Raw genomic sequence first — 18,315 nt, 5'->3', positions numbered from 1 at the left:
GACGTAAACTTGAACCAACTTAATTTTTATTAAAAATATAATATTTTTCTGTAAATTTTACTCCTTTTTTTGAAACTTCATTCAGATGTTACCTTATATCGACCACATTCTAAGGACAGCTGTATAGAATGTAACACCAAACCTGCCAACGGTTTTAATAATGATTTTTCTACATTTTACTGTAAATTTGACAACTTTTTAGATAATTGTATTAGATGTCACCTTAAATCGGTCATTTGATCAAGATAATTTTCTAATGTGTATTAATTTGACAACTTTTTTGATAATTGCCATTTGATGCTACCTTAAATCGCTCATCTGATCAAGATAATATTCTAATATGTATTAATTTGACCACTTTTTTGATAATTGTATTAGATGTTACCTTAAATCGTCGTTTGATCAAGATAATTTTCTAAAATGTATTGACAATTGTATCTGAAGTAAACTTGAACCAACTTAACTTTTATTAAAAATAAAATATTTTTCTGTAAATTTTACTCCTTTTTTGAAACTTCATTCAGATGTTATCTTAAATTGACCACATTCTAAGGACAGTTGTATAAAATGTAACACCAAACCTGCTAACGGTTTTAATAATGATTTTTCTACATTTTACTGTAAATTTAACTTTTTAAATAATTGTATCAGATGTTACCTTAAATCGGTCATTTGATCAAGATAATTTTGTAATTATATGTAATGACAATGGTATCTGAAGTTAACTTGAACCAACTTAATTTTTATTAAAAATATTATTTTCCAGTTAACTTTACCTCTTTTTTGATAATTCATTCTGATGTTACCTCAAATCTACCACATTCTAAGGATAGTTGTATAGAATGTAACACCAAACCTGCCAACGGTTTTAATAATGATTTTTCTACATTTTACTGTAAATTGGACAACTTTTTAGATAATTGTATCAGATGTTACCTTAAATCGGTCATTAGATCAAGATACTTTTATAATATGTATTGACAATTGTATCTGAAGTAAATTTGAACCAACTTAATTTTAATTAAAAATAATATATTTATTAGTAAATTTTACCCCTTTGTTGATAATTCATTAAGATGTTACATAAAATCGACCATATTCTACAAATAGTTGTATAAAATGTAACATCAAACCTGCCAACAGTTTTAATAATGATTTTTCTACATTTTTTCTGTAAATTTTACAACTTTTTCTAATATGTATTGACAATTGCATCTGACGTAAACTTGAACCAACTTAATTTTAACTAAAAATATAATATTTTTCTGTAAATTTTACTCCTTTTTTTGAAACTTCATTCAGATGTTACCTTATATCGACCACATTCTAAGGACAGTTGTATAGAATGTAACACCAAACCTGCCAACAGTTTTAATAATGATTTTTCTACATTTTACCGTAAATTTGACAACTTTTTAGATAATTGTATTAGATGTTACCTTAAATCGGTCATTTGATCAAGATAATTTTCTAATGTGTATTAATTTGACAACTTTTTTGATAATTGCCATTTGATGCTACCTTAAATCGCTCATCTGATCAAGATAATATTCTAATATGTATTAATTTGACCACTTTTTTGATAATTGTATTAGATGTTACCTTAAATCGTCGTTTGATCAAGATAATTTTCTAAAATGTATTGACAATTGTATCTGAAGTAAACTTGAACCAACTTAACTTTTATTAAAAATAAAATATTTTTCTGTAAATTTTACTCCTTTTTTTAAACTTCATTCAGATGTTATCTTAAATTGACCACATTCTAAGGACAGTTGTATAAAATGTAACACCAAACCTGCTAACGGTTTTAATAATGATTTTTCTACATTTTACTGTAAATTTAACAACTTTTTAAATAATTGTATCAGATGTTACCTTAAATCGGTCATTTGATCAAGATAATTTTGTAATTATATGTAATGACAATGGTATCTGAAGTTAACTTGAACCAACTTAATTTTTATTAAAAATATTATTTTGCAGTTAACTTTACCTCTTTTTTGATAATTCATTCTGATGTTACCTCAAATCTACCACATTCTAAGGATAGTTGTATAGAATGTAACACCAAACCTGCCAACGGTTTTAATAATGATTTTTCTACATTTTACTGTAAATTGGACAACTTTTTAGATAATTGTATCAGATGTTACCTTAAATCGGTCATTAGATCAAGATACTTTTCTAATATGTATTGACAATTGTATCTGACGTAAACTTGAACCAACTTAATTTTTATTAAAAATATAATATTTTTCTATAAATTTTACTCCTTTTTTTCAAACTTCATTCAGATGTTACCTTATATCGACCACATTCTAAGGACAGCTGTATAGAATGTAACACCAAACCTGCCAACGGTTTTAATAATGATTTTTCTACATTTTACTGTAAATTTAACAACTTTTTAAATAATTGTATCAGATGTTACCTTAAATCGGTCATTTGATCAAGATAATTTTGTAATTATATGTAATGACAATGGTATCTGAAGTTAACTTGAACCAACTTAATTTTTATTAAAAATATTATTTTCCAGTTAACTTTACCTCTTTTTTGATAATTCATTCTGATGTTACCTCAAATCTACCACATTCTAAGGATAGTTGTATAGAATGTAACACCAAACCTGCCAACGGTTTTAATAATGATTTTTCTACATTTTACTGTAAATTGGACAACTTTTTAGATAATTGTATCAGATGTTACCTTAAATCGGTCATTAGATCAAGATACTTTTATAATATGTATTGACAATTGTATCTGAAGTAAACTTGAACCAACTTAATTTTAATTAAAAATATTATATTTATTAGTAAATTTTACCCCTTTGTTGATAATTCATTAAGATGTTACATTAAATCGACCATATTCTACAAATAGTTGTATAAAATGTAACATCAAACCTGCCAACAGTTTTAATAATGATTTTTCTACATTTTTTCTGTAAATTTTATAACTTTTTCTAATAAGTATTGACAATTGTATCTGACGTAAACTTGAACCAACTTAATTTTTATTAAAAATATAATATTTTTCTGTAAATTTTACTCCTTTTTTTGAAACTTCATTCAGATGTTACCTTATATCGACCACATTCTAAGGACAGTTGTATAGAATGTAACACCAAACCTGCCAACGGTTTTAATAATGATTTTTCTACATTTTACTGTAAATTTGACAACTTTTTAGATAATTGTATTAGATGTTACCTTAAATCGGTCATTTGATCAAGATAATTTTCTAATGTGTATTAATTTGACAACTTTTTTGATAATTGCCATTTGATGCTACCTTAAATCGCTCATCTGATCAAGATAATATTCTAATATGTATTAATTTGACCACTTTTTTGATAATTGTATTAGATGTTACCTTAAATCGTCGTTTGATCAAGATAATTTTCTAAAATGTATTGACAATTGTATCTGAAGTAAACTTGAACCAACTTAACTTTTATTAAAAATAAAATATTTTTCTGTAAATTTTACTCCTTTTTTGAAACTTCATTCAAATGTTATCTTAAATTGACCACATTCTAAGGACAGTTGTATAAAATGTAACACCAAACCTGCTAACGGTTTTAATAATGATTTTTCTATATTTTACTGTAAATTTAACAACTTTATAAATAATTGTATCAGATGTTACCTTAAATCGGTCATTTGATCAAGATAATTTTGTAATTATATGTAATGACAATGGTATCTGAAGTTAACTTGAACCAACTTAATTTTTATTAAAAATATTATTTTCCAGTTAACTTTACCTCTTTTTTGCTAATTCATTCTGATGTTACCTCAAATCTACCACATTCTAAGGATAGTTGTATAGAATGTAACACCAAACCTGCCAACGGTTTTAATAATGATTTTTCTACATTTTACTGTAAATTGGACAACTTTTTAGATAATTGTATCAGATGTTACCTTAAATCGGTCATTAGATCAAGATACTTTTATAATATGTATTGACAATTGTATCTGAAGTAAACTTGAACCAACTTAATTTTAATTAAAAATATTATATTTATTAGTAAATTTTACCCCTTTGTTGATAATTCATTAAGATGTTACATTAAATCGACCATATTCTACAAATAGTTGTATAAAATGTAACATCAAACCTGCCAACAGTTTTAATAATGATTTTTCTACATTTTTTCTGTAAATTTTATAACTTTTTCTAATAAGTATTGACAATTGTATCTGACGTAAACTTGAACCAACTTAATTTTTATTAAAAATAAAATATTTTTCTGTAAATTTTACTCCTTTTTTTGAAACTTCATTCAGATGTTACCTTATATCGACCACATTCTAAGGACAGTTGTATAGAATGTAACACCAAACCTGCCAACGGTTTTAATAATGATTTTTCTACATTTTACTGTAAATTTGACAACTTTTTAGATAATTGTATTAGATGTTACCTTAAATCGGTCATTTGATCAAGATAATTTTCTAATGTGTATTAATTTGACAACTTTTTTGATAATTGCCATTTGATGCTACCTTAAATCGCTCATCTGATCAAGATAATATTCTAATATGTATTAATTTGACCACTTTTTTTTATAATTGTATTAGATGTTACCTTAAATCGTCGTTTGATCAAGATAATTTTCTAAAATGTATTGACAATTGTATCTGACGTAAACTTGAACCAACTTAACTTTTATTAAAAATATAATATTTTTCTGTAAATTTTACTCCTTTTTTGAAACTTTATTCAGATGTTATCTTAAATTGACCACATTCTAAGGACAGTTGTATAAAATGTAACACCAAACCTGCTAACGGTTTTAATAATGATTTTTCTATATTTTACTGTAAATTTAACAACTTTATAAATAATTGTATCAGATGTTACCTTAAATCGGTCATTTGATCAAGATAATTTTGTAATTATATGTAATGACAATGGTATCTGAAGTTAACTTGAACCAACTTAATTTTTATTAAAAATATTATTTTCCAGTTAACTTTACCTCTTTTTTGATAATTCATTCTGATGTTACCTCAAATCTACCACATTCTAAGGATAGTTTTATAGAATGTAACACCAAACCTGCCAACGGTTTTAATAATGATTTTTCTACATTTTACTGTAAATTGGACAACTTTTTAGATAATTGTATCAGATGTTACCTTAAATCGGTCATTAGATCAAGATACTTTTATAATATGTATTGACAATTGTATCTGAAGTAAACTTGAACCAACTTAATTTTAATTAAAAATATTATATTTATTAGTAAATTTTACCCCTTTGTTGATAATTCATTAAGATGTTACATTAAATCGACCATATTCTACAAATAGTTGTATAAAATGTAACATCAAACCTGCCAACAGTTTTAATAATGATTTTTCTACATTTTTTCTGTAAATTTTATAACTTTTTCTAATAAGTATTGACAATTGTATCTGACGTAAACTTGAACCAACTTAATTTTTATTAAAAATATAATATTTTTCTGTAAATTTTACTCCTTTTTTTGAAACTTCATTCAGATGTTACCTTATATCGACCACATTCTAAGGACAGCTGTATAGAATGTAACACCAAACCTGCCAACGGTTTTAATAATGATTTTTCTACATTTTACTGTAAATTTGACAACTTTTTAGATAATTGTATTAGATGTTACCTTAAATCGGTCATTTGATCAAGATAATTTTCTAATGTGTATTAATTTGACAACTTTTTTGATAATTGCCATTTGATGCTACCTTAAATCGCTCATCTGATCAAGATAATATTCTAATATGTATTAATTTGACCACTTTTTTGATAATTGTATTAGATGTTACCTTAAATCGTCGTTTGATCAAGATAATTTTCTAAAATGTATTGACAATTGTATCTGACGTAAACTTGAACCAACTTAACTTTTATTAAAAATAAAATATTTTTCTGTAAATTTTACTCCTTTTTTGAAACTTCATTCAAATGTTATCTTAAATTGACCACATTCTAAGGACAGTTGTATAAAATGTAACACCAAACCTGCTAACGGTTTTAATAATGATTTTTCTACATTTTACTGTAAATTTAACAACTTTTTAAATAATTGTATCAGATGTTACCTTAAATCGGTCATTTGATCAAGATAATTTTGTAATTATATGTAATGACAATGGTATCTGAAGTTAACTTGAACCAACTTAATTTTTATTAAAAATATTATTTTCCAGTTAACTTTACCTCTTTTTTGATAATTCATTCTGATGTTACCTCAAATCTACCACATTCTAAGGATAGTTGAATAGAATGTAACACCAAACCTGCCAACGGTTTTAATAATGATTTTTCTACATTTTACTGTAAATTGGACAACTTTTTAGATAATTGTATCAGATGTTACCTTAAATCGGTCATTAGATCAAGATACTTTTATAATATGTATTGACAATTGTATCTGAAGTAAACTTGAACCAACTTAATTTTAATTAAAAATATTATATTTATTAGTTAATTTTACCCCTTTGTTGATAATTCATTAAGATGTTACATTAAATCGACCATATTCTACAAATAGTTGTATAAAATGTAACATCAAACCTGCCAACAGTTTTAATAATGATTTTTCTACATTTTTTCTGTAAATTTTATAACTTTTTCTAATAAGTATTGACAATTGTATCTGACGTAAACTTGAACCAACTTAATTTTTATTAAAAATATAATATTTTTCTGTAAATTTTACTCCTTTTTTTGAAACTTCATTCAGATGTTACCTTATATCGACCACATTCTAAGGACAGCTGTATAGAATGTAACACCAAACCTGCCAACGGTTTTAATAATGATTTTTCTACATTTTACTGTAAATTTGACAACTTTTTAGATAATTGTATTAGATGTTACCTTAAATCGGTCATTTGATCAAGATAATTTTCTAATGTGTATTAATTTGACAACTTTTTTGATAATTGCCATTTGATGCTACCTTAAATCGCTCATCTGATCAAGATAATATTCTAATATGTATTAATTTGACCACTTTTTTGATAATTGTATTAGATGTTACCTTAAATCGTCGTTTGATCAAGATAATTTTCTAAAATGTATTGACAATTGTATCTGACGTAAACTTGAACCAACTTAACTTTTATTAAAAATAAAATATTTTTCTGTAAATTTTACTCCTTTTTTGAAACTTCATTCAAATGTTATCTTAAATTGACCACATTCTAAGGACAGTTGTATAAAATGTAACACCAAACCTGCTAACGGTTTTAATAATGATTTTTCTACATTTTACTGTAAATTTAACAACTTTTTAAATAATTGTATCAGATGTTACCTTAAATCGGTCATTTGATCAAGATAATTTTGTAATTATATGTAATGACAATGGTATCTGAAGTTAACTTGAACCAACTTAATTTTTATTAAAAATATTATTTTCCAGTTAACTTTACCTCTTTTTTGATAATTCATTCTGATGTTACCTCAAATCTACCACATTCTAAGGATAGTTGAATAGAATGTAACACCAAACCTGCCAACGGTTTTAATAATGATTTTTCTACATTTTACTGTAAATTGGACAACTTTTTAGATAATTGTATCAGATGTTACCTTAAATCGGTCATTAGATCAAGATACTTTTATAATATGTATTGACAATTGTATCTGAAGTAAACTTGAACCAACTTAATTTTAATTAAAAATATTATATTTATTAGTTAATTTTACCCCTTTGTTGATAATTCATTAAGATGTTACATTAAATCGACCATATTCTACAAATAGTTGTATAAAATGTAACATCAAACCTGCCAACAGTTTTAATAATGATTTTTCTACATTTTTTCTGTAAATTTTATAACTTTTTCTAATAAGTATTGACAATTGTATCTGACGTAAACTTGAACCAACTTAATTTTTATTAAAAATATAATATTTTTCTGTAAATTTTACTCCTTTTTTTGAAACTTCATTCAGATGTTACCTTATATCGACCACATTCTAAGGACAGTTGTATAGAATGTAACACCAAACCTGCCAACGGTTTTAATAATGATTTTTCTACATTTTACTGTAAATTTGACAACTTTTTAGATAATTGTATTAGATGTTACCTTAAATCGGTCATTTGATCAAGATAATTTTCTAATGTGTATTAATTTGACAACTTTTTTGATAATTGCCATTTGATGCTACCTTAAATCGCTCATCTGATCAAGATAATATTCTAATATGTATTAATTTGACCACTTTTTTGATAATTGTATTAGATGTTACCTTAAATCGTCGTTTGATCAAGATAATTTTCTAAAATGTATTGACAATTGTATCTGACGTAAACTTGAACCAACTTAACTTTTATTAAAAATAAAATATTTTTCTGTAAATTTTACTCCTTTTTTGAAACTTCATTCAAATGTTATCTTAAATTGACCACATTCTAAGGACAGTTGTATAAAATGTAACACCAAACCTGCTAACGGTTTTAATAATGATTTTTCTACATTTTACTGTAAATTTAACAACTTTTTAAATAATTGTATCAGATGTTACCTTAAATCGGTCATTTGATCAAGATAATTTTGTAATTATATGTAATGACAATGGTATCTGAAGTTAACTTGAACCAACTTAATTTTTATTAAAAATATTATTTTCCAGTTAACTTTACCTCTTTTTTGATAATTCATTCTGATGTTACCTCAAATCTACCACATTCTAAGGATAGTTGTATAGAATGTAACACCAAACCTGCCAACGGTTTTAATAATGATTTTTCTACATTTTACTGTAAATTGGACAACTTTTTAGATAATTGTATCAGATGTTACCTTAAATCGGTCATTAGATCAAGATACTTTTATAATATGTATTGACAATTGTATCTGAAGTAAACTTGAACCAACTTAATTTTAATTAAAAATATTATATTTATTAGTTAATTTTACCCCTTTGTTGATAATTCATTAAGATGTTACATTAAATCGACCATATTCTACAAATAGTTGTATAAAATGTAACATCAAACCTGCCAACAGTTTTAATAATGATTTTTCTACATTTTTTCTGTAAATTTTATAACTTTTTCTAATAAGTATTGACAATTGTATCTGACGTAAACTTGAACCAACTTAATTTTTATTAAAAATATAATATTTTTCTGTAAATTTTACTCCTTTTTTTGAAACTTCATTCAGATGTTACCTTATATCGACCACATTCTAAGGACAGTTGTATAGAATGTAACACCAAACCTGCCAACGGTTTTAATAATGATTTTTCTACATTTTACTGTAAATTTGACAACTTTTTAGATAATTGTATTAGATGTTACCTTAAATCGGTCATTTGATCAAGATAATTTTCTAATGTGTATTAATTTGACAACTTTTTTGATAATTCCCATTTGATGCTACCTTAAATCGCTCATCTGATCAAGATAATATTCTAATATGTATTAATTTGACCACTTTTTTGATAATTGTATTAGATGTTACCTTAAATCGTCGTTTGATCAAGATAATTTTCTAAAATGTATTGACAATTGTATCTGAAGTAAACTTGAACCAACTTAACTTTTATTAAAAATAAAATATTTTTCTGTAAATTTTACTCCTTTTTTGAAACTTCATTCAGATGTTATCTTAAATTGACCACATTCTAAGGACAGTTGTATAAAATGTAACACCAAACCTGCTAACGGTTTTAATAATGATTTTTCTACATTTTACTGTAAATTTAACAACTTTTTAAATAATTGTATCAGATGTTACCTTAAATCGGTCATTTGATCAAGATAATTTTGTAATTATATGTAATGACAATGGTATCTGAAGTTAACTTGAACCAACTTAATTTTTATTAAAAATATTATTTTCCAGTTAACTTTACCTCTTTTTTGATAATTCATTCTGATGTTACCTCAAATCTACCACATTCTAAGGATAGTTGTATAGAATGTAACACCAAACCTGCCAACGGTTTTAATAATGATTTTTCTACATTTTACTGTAAATTGGACAACTTTTTAGATAATTGTATCAGATGTTACCTTAAATCGGTCATTAGATCAAGATACTTTTATAATATGTATTGACAATTGTATCTGAAGTAAACTTGAACCAACTTAATTTTAATTAAAAATATTATATTTATTAGTTAATTTTACCCCTTTGTTGATAATTCATTAAGATGTTACATTAAATCGACCATATTCTACAAATAGTTGTATAAAATGTAACATCAAACCTGCCAACAGTTTTAATAATGATTTTTCTACATTTTTTCTGTAAATTTTATAACTTTTTCTAATAAGTATTGACAATTGTATCTGACGTAAACTTGAACCAACTTAATTTTTATTAAAAATATAATATTTTTCTGTAAATTTTACTCCTTTTTTTGAAACTTCATTCAGATGTTACCTTATATCGACCACATTCTAAGGACAGTTGTATAGAATGTAACACCAAACCTGCCAACGGTTTTAATAATGATTTTTCTACATTTTACTGTAAATTTGACAACTTTTTAGATAATTGTATTAGATGTTACCTTAAATCGGTCATTTGATCAAGATAATTTTCTAATGTGTATTAATTTGACAACTTTTTTGATAATTCCCATTTGATGCTACCTTAAATCGCTCATCTGATCAAGATAATATTCTAATATGTATTAATTTGACCACTTTTTTGATAATTGTATTAGATGTTACCTTAAATCGTCGTTTGATCAAGATAATTTTCTGAAATGTATTGACAATTGTATCTGAAGTAAACTTGAACCAACTTAACTTTTATTAAAAATAAAATATTTTTCTGTAAATTTTACTCCTTTTTTGAAACTTCATTCAGATGTTATCTTAAATTGACCACATTCTAAGGACAGTTGTATAAAATGTAACACCAAACCTGCTAACGGTTTTAATAATGATTTTTCTACATTTAACTGTAAATTTAACAACTTTTTAAATAATTGTATCAGATGTTACCTTAAATCGGTCATTTGATCAAGATAATTTTGTAATTATATGTAATGACAATGGTATCTGAAGTTAACTTGAACCAACTTAATTTTTATTAAAAATATTATTTTCCAGTTAACTTTACCTCTTTTTTGATAATTCATTCTGATGTTACCTCAAATCTACCACATTCTAAGGATAGTTGTATAGAATGTAACACCAAACCTGCCAACGGTTTTAATAATGATTTTTCTACATTTTACTGTAAATTGGACAACTTTTTAGATAATTGTATCAGATGTTACCTTAAATCGGTCATTAGATCAAGATACTTTTATAATATGTATTGACAATTGTATCTGAAGTAAACTTGAACCAACTTAATTTTAATTAAAAATATTATATTTATTAGTTAATTTTACCCCTTTGTTGATAATTCATTAAGATGTTACATTAAATCGACCATATTCTACAAATAGTTGTATAAAATGTAACATCAAACCTGCCAACAGTTTTAATAATGATTTTTCTACATTTTTTCTGTAAATTTTATAACTTTTTCTAATAAGTATTGACAATTGTATCTGACGTAAACTTGAACCAACTTAATTTTTATTAAAAATATAATATTTTTCTGTAAATTTTACTCCTTTTTTTGAAACTTCATTCAGATGTTACCTTATATCGACCACATTCTAAGGACAGTTGTATAGAATGTAACACCAAACCTGCCAACGGTTTTAATAATGATTTTTCTACATTTTACTGTAAATTTGACAACTTTTTAGATAATTGTATTAGATGTTACCTTAAATCGGTCATTTGATCAAGATAATTTTCTAATGTGTATTAATTTGACAACTTTTTTGATAATTGCCATTTGATGCTACCTTAAATCGCTCATCTGATCAAGATAATATTCTAATATGTATTAATTTGACCACTTTTTTGATAATTGTATTAGATGTTACCTTAAATCGTCGTTTGATCAAGATAATTTTCTGAAATGTATTGACAATTGTATCTGAAGTAAACTTGAACCAACTTAACTTTTATTAAAAATAAAATATTTTTCTGTAAATTTTACTCCTTTTTTGAAACTTCATTCAAATGTTATCTTAAATTGACCACATTCTAAGGACAGTTGTTTAAAATGTAACACCAAACCTGCTAACGGTTTTAATAATGATTTTTCTACATTTTACTGTAAATTTAACAACTTTTTAAATAATTGTATCAGATGTTACCTTAAATCGGTCATTTGATCAAGATAATTTTGTAATTATATGTAATGACAATGGTATCTGAAGTTAACTTGAACCAACTTAATTTTTATTAAAAATATTATTTTCCAGTTAACTTTACCTCTTTTTTGATAATTCATTCTGATGTTACCTCAAATCTACCACATTCTAAGGATAGTTGTATAGAATGTAACACCAAACCTGCCAACGGTTTTAATAATGATTTTTCTACATTTTACTGTAAATTGGACAACTTTTTAGATAATTGTATCAGATGTTACCTTAAATCGGTCATTAGATCAAGATACTTTTATAATATGTATTGACAATTGTATCTGAAGTAAATTTGAACCAACTTAATTTTAATTAAAAATATTATATTTATTAGTAAATTTTACCCCTTTGTTGATAATTCATTAAGATGTTACATTAAATCGACCATATTCTACAAATAGTTGTATAAAATGTAACATCAAACCTTCCAACAGTTTTAATAATGATTTTTCTACATTTTTTATGTAAATTTTACAACTTTTTCTAATATGTATTGACAATTGTATCTGACGTAAACTTGAACCAACTTAATTTTTATTAAAAATATAATATTTTTCTGTAAATTTTACTCCTTTTTTTGAAACTTCATTCAGATGTTATCTTATATCGACCACATTCTAAGGACAGCTGTATAGAATGTAACACCAAACCTGCCAACGGTTTTAATAATGATTTTTCTACATTTTACTGTAAATTTGACAACTTTTTAGATAATTGTATTAGATGTTACCTTAAATCGGTCATTTGATCAAGATAATTTTCTAATGTGTATTAATTTGACAACTTTTTTGATAATTGCCATTTGATGCTACTTTAAATCGCTCAACTGATCAAGATAATATTCTAATATGTATTAATTTGACCACTTTTTTGATAATTGTATTAGATGTTACCTTAAATCGTCGTTTGATCAAGATAATTTTCTAAAATGTATTGACAATTGTATCTGAAGTAAACTTGAACCAACTTAACTTTTATTAAAAATAAAATATTTTTCTGTAAATTTTACTCCTTTTTTAAAACTTCATTCAGATGTTATCTTAAATTGACCACATTCTAAGGACAGTTGTATAAAATGTAACACCAAACCTGCTAACGGTTTTAATAATGATTTTTCTACATTTTACTGTAAATTTAACAACTTTTTAAATAATTGTATCAGATGTTACCTTAAATCGGTCATTTGATCAAGATAATTTTGTAATTATATGTAATGACAATGGTATCTGAAATTAACTTGAACCAACTTAATTTTTATTAAAAATATTATTTTCCAGTTAACTTTACCTCTTTTTTGATAATTCATTCTGATGTTACCTCAAATCTACCACATTCTAAGGATAGTTGTATAGAATGTAACACCAAACCTGCCAACGGTTTTAATAATGATTTTTCTACATTTTACTGTAAATTGGACAACTTTTTAGATAATTGTATCAGATGTTACCTTAAATCGGTCATTAGATCAAGATACTTTTATAATATGTATTGACAATTGTATCTGAAGTAAACTTGAACCAACTTAATTTTAATTAAAAATATTATATTTATTAGTTAATTTTACCCCTTTGTTGATAATTCATTAAGATGTTACATTAAATCGACCATATTCTACAAATAGTTGTATAAAATGTAACATCAAACCTGCCAACAGTTTTAATAATGATTTTTCTACATTTTTTCTGTAAATTTTATAACTTTTTCTAATAAGTATTGACAATTGTATCTGACGTAAACTTGAACCAACTTAATTTTTATTAAAAATATAATATTTTTCTGTAAATTTTACTCCTTTTTTTGAAACTTCATTCAGATGTTACCTTATATCGACCACATTCTAAGGACAGTTGTATAGAATGTAACACCAAACCTGCCAACGGTTTTAATAATAATTTTTCTACATTTTACTGTAAATTTGACAACTTTTTAGATAATTGTATTAGATGTTACCTTAAATCGGTCATTTAATCAAGATACTTTTATAATATGTATTTACAATTGTATCTGAAGTAAACTTGGACCAACTTAATTTTTATTAAAAATATTATATTTTTTTTAGTCAATTTTACCCATTTTTTGATAATTCAATAATATGTTACAGAATACCGACCATGTTCTACAGATAGTTGTAAAGAATGTAACATCAAATATGCGAACGGTTTTAATAATGATTTTTCTACATTTTACTGTAAATTAGATTTTTTTTTATAATTGTATTAGAAGTTACCTTAAATCGGTCATTTGATCAAGATAAATTAATAATGTATAGACAATTGTATCGGAAGTAAACTTGGACCAATTTAATTTTTATTAAAAATTTTATAAATTTTTAGTAAATTTTACCTCTTTTTGATAATTTATTCTGATGTTACCTTAAATCGACCACATTCTAAGGATAGTTGTAAAGAATGTAACACCAAACCTGCCAACGGTTTGAATAATGATTTTTCAAAATTTTACTGTTAATTTGAAAACTTTTTTGATAATTGAATTAGATGTTACCTTAAATCGGTCATTTGATCAAGATAATTTTCTAATGTATAGACAATTGTATCTGAAGTAAACTTGAACCAACTGATTTTTTAGAAAATTTTACCCATTTTTGATAATTCAATAAGATATTATAGTATATCGACCATATTCTACAGATAGTTGTATAGAATGTTACACCAAAATTGCCAACGGTTTTAATAATGATTTTTATACGACCGCAAAATTTGAAAATTTTTTCGTCGTATATTGCTATCACGTTGGCGTCGTCGTCTGCGTCGTCGTCCTCATCGTCCGAATACTTTTAGTTTTCGCACTCTAACTTTAGTAAAAGTGAATAGAAATCTATGAAATTTTAACACAAGGTTTATGACCACAAAAGGAAGGTTTGGATTGATTTTGGGAGTTTTAGTCCCAACATTTTAGGAAAAAGGGCCCAAATAAGCATTTTCTTGGTTTTCGCACTATAACTTTAGTTTAAGTAAATAGAAATCTATGAAATTTTGACATAAGGTTTATGACCACAAAAGAAAGGTTGGGATTGATTTTGGGAGTTTTGGTTCCAACAGTTTAGGAATTAGGGGCCAAAAAAGGGCCCAAATAAGCATTATTCTTGGTTTTCGCACAATAACTTTAGTTTAAGTAAAAAGAAATCAATGAAATTTAAACACAATGTTTATGACCACAAAGGTTGGTATTGATTTTGGGAGTTTAGGTCCCAACAGTTTAGGAATTAGGGGCCAAAAAGGGACCAAAATAAGCATTTTTTTGGTTTTCGCACCATAACTTTAGTATAAGTAAATAGAAATCTATAAAATTTAAACACAAGGTTTATGACCATTAAAGGAAGGTTGGTATTGATTTTGGGAGTTTTGGTCCCAACAGTTTAGGAATAATGGGCCCAAAGGGTCCAGATTTAAACTTTGTTTGATTTTATCAAAAATTGAATAATTGAGGTTCTTTGATATGCCGAATCTAACTGTGTATGTAGATTTTTAATTATTGGTCCCGTTTTCAAATTGGTCTACATTAAGGTCCAAAGGGTCCAAAATTAAACTTAGTTTGATTTTAACAAAAATTGAATCCTTGGGGTTCTTTGATATGCTGAATCTAAAAATGTACTTAGATTTTTTATTATTGGCCCAGTTTTCAAGTTGGTCCAAATCGGGGTCCAAAATTAAACTTTGTTTGATTTCATAAAAAATTGAATAATTGGGGTTCTTTGATATGCCAAATCTAACTGTGTATGTAGATCCTTAATTTTTGGTCCCGTTTTAAAATTGGTTTACATTAACGTCCAAAGGGTCCAAAATTAAACTTAGTTTGATTTTAACAAAAATTGAATTATTGGGCCTCTGTGATATGCTGAATCTAAACATGTACTTAGATTTTTGATTATGGGCCCAGTTTTCAAGTTGGTCCAAATCAGGATCCAAAATTATTATATTAAGTATTGTGCAATAGCAAGAAATTTTCAATTGCACAGTATTCAGCAATAGCAAGAAATCTTCAATTGCACAGTATTGTGCAATAGCAAGAAATCTTCAATTGGACAGTATTGTGCAATAGCAAATATTTTCAATTGCACAGTATTCCACAATAGCAAGAAATATCTAAGTGCACAATATTGTGCAATAGCAAGAAATTCCAATTGGATTTCAATTGGAGTTATCTTTCTTTGTCCAGAATAGTAGTTGAATCAACTTAAATCATTGTTTTATACAATATACAATGTATATTCACTTTTACTACCAACTGATAGATTAAAACAATCTTTACCATTCAGTGATAACAAGCACTTTTTTTACATTTTAATATTTTATGATGTATTTAAATGAGTAGTTATTGTTGCAAACTTCATTAGAAATTTGAATTGAGATCAGTTTTGAAATAAGGGAAAGGGGAATGTGAAAAAAAAAAATTGGAGGGTCAATTTTTTTCATTTCAGATTTCATAAATAAAAAGAAAATTTCTTCAAACATTTTTTTGAGAGGATTAATATTCAACAGCATAGTGAATTGCTCAAAGGCAAACATTTTTTTTAAAGTTCATTAGACCACATTCATTCTGTGTCAGAAACCTATGCTGTGTCAACTATTTAATCACAATCCAAATTTAGAGCTGAATCCAGCTTGAATGTTGTGTCCATACTTGCCCCAACCGTTCAGGGTTCAACCTCTGCGGTCGTATAAAGCTGCGCCCTGCGGAGCATCTGGTTCTACATTTTACTGTAAGTTTGAATTTTTTTTATAAATGTATTAGATGTTACCTTCAATCGGTCATTTGATCAAGATTTTTTTCTAATATGTATTGACAATTATATCTGAAGTAAACTTGAACCAAATTAATTTTTTGGTAAATTTTACCCCTTTTTGATAATTTATTCTGATGGTACCTTAAATCGACCACATTCTAAGGATAGTTGTATAGAATGTTACACCAAACTTGCCAACGGTTTTGATAATGATTTTTCTACATTTTACTGTATTTTCAATTTTTTTTTATAATTGTATTAGATGTTACCTTAAATCGGTGATTTGATGAAGATAATTTTCTAATATGTATTGACACGTTTCTCTGAAGCAAACTTGAACCAAATTAATTTCTATAAAAAATATTATATTTTTTTGGTGAATTTTACCCCTTTTTGATAATTTATTCTAATGGTACCTTAAATCGACCACTTTCTAAGGATAGTTGTATAGAATATAACACAAAACCTGCCAACGGTTTTAATAATGATTTTTCTACATTTTACTGTAAATTTGACATCTTTTTTGATAATTGTATTATATGTTACCTTAAATAGGTCATTTGATCAAGATAATTTTTTAATATGTATTGACAATTGTATCTGAAGTAAACTTGAACCAACCTTTTTTTTTTAGAAAATTTTACCCATTTTTGATAAATTAAATTCAATAAGATATTACAGTATATCGACCATATTCTACAGATAGTTGTATAGAATGTTACACCAAACTTGCCAACGGTTTTAATAATGATTTTTCTACATTTTACTGTAAGTTTGATTTTTTTTATATAATACCTTAAATAGGTTATTTGATCTAGACTTTTTTCTAATATATATTGACAATTATATCTGAAGTAAACTTGAACCAAATTAATTTTTATTCAAAATATTATATTTTTTTGGTAAATTTTACCCCTTTTTGAAAATTTATTCTGATGGTACCTTAAATCGACCACATTCTAAGGATAGTTGTATAGAATGTTACACCAAACTTGCCAACGGTTTTAATAATGATTTTTCTACATTTTACTGTATTTTCAATATTTTTTGATAATTGTATTAGAAGTTACCTTAAATCGGTCATTTGATCAAGATAATTTTCTAATATGTATTTACAATTGTATCTGAAGTAAACTTGAACCAACTTAATTTTTATTAAAAATATATTTTTTTTAGCTAATTTTACCCATTTTTTGATAATTCAATAAGACGTTACAGTATATCGACCATATTCTACAGATAGTTGTAAAGAATGTAACACCAAATATGCCAACGGTTTTAATAATGATTTTTCTACATTTTACTGTAAATTAGATTTTTTTTTA

This window comes from Mytilus galloprovincialis, chromosome 11 (genome assembly GCF_965363235.1).
Source record: "Mytilus galloprovincialis chromosome 11, xbMytGall1.hap1.1, whole genome shotgun sequence".
Classification (NCBI taxonomy): Eukaryota; Metazoa; Mollusca; class Bivalvia; order Mytilida; family Mytilidae; genus Mytilus; species Mytilus galloprovincialis.
The sequence above is the reverse complement of the archived record's forward strand: the minus strand, read 5'-3'. Positions refer to the sequence as shown.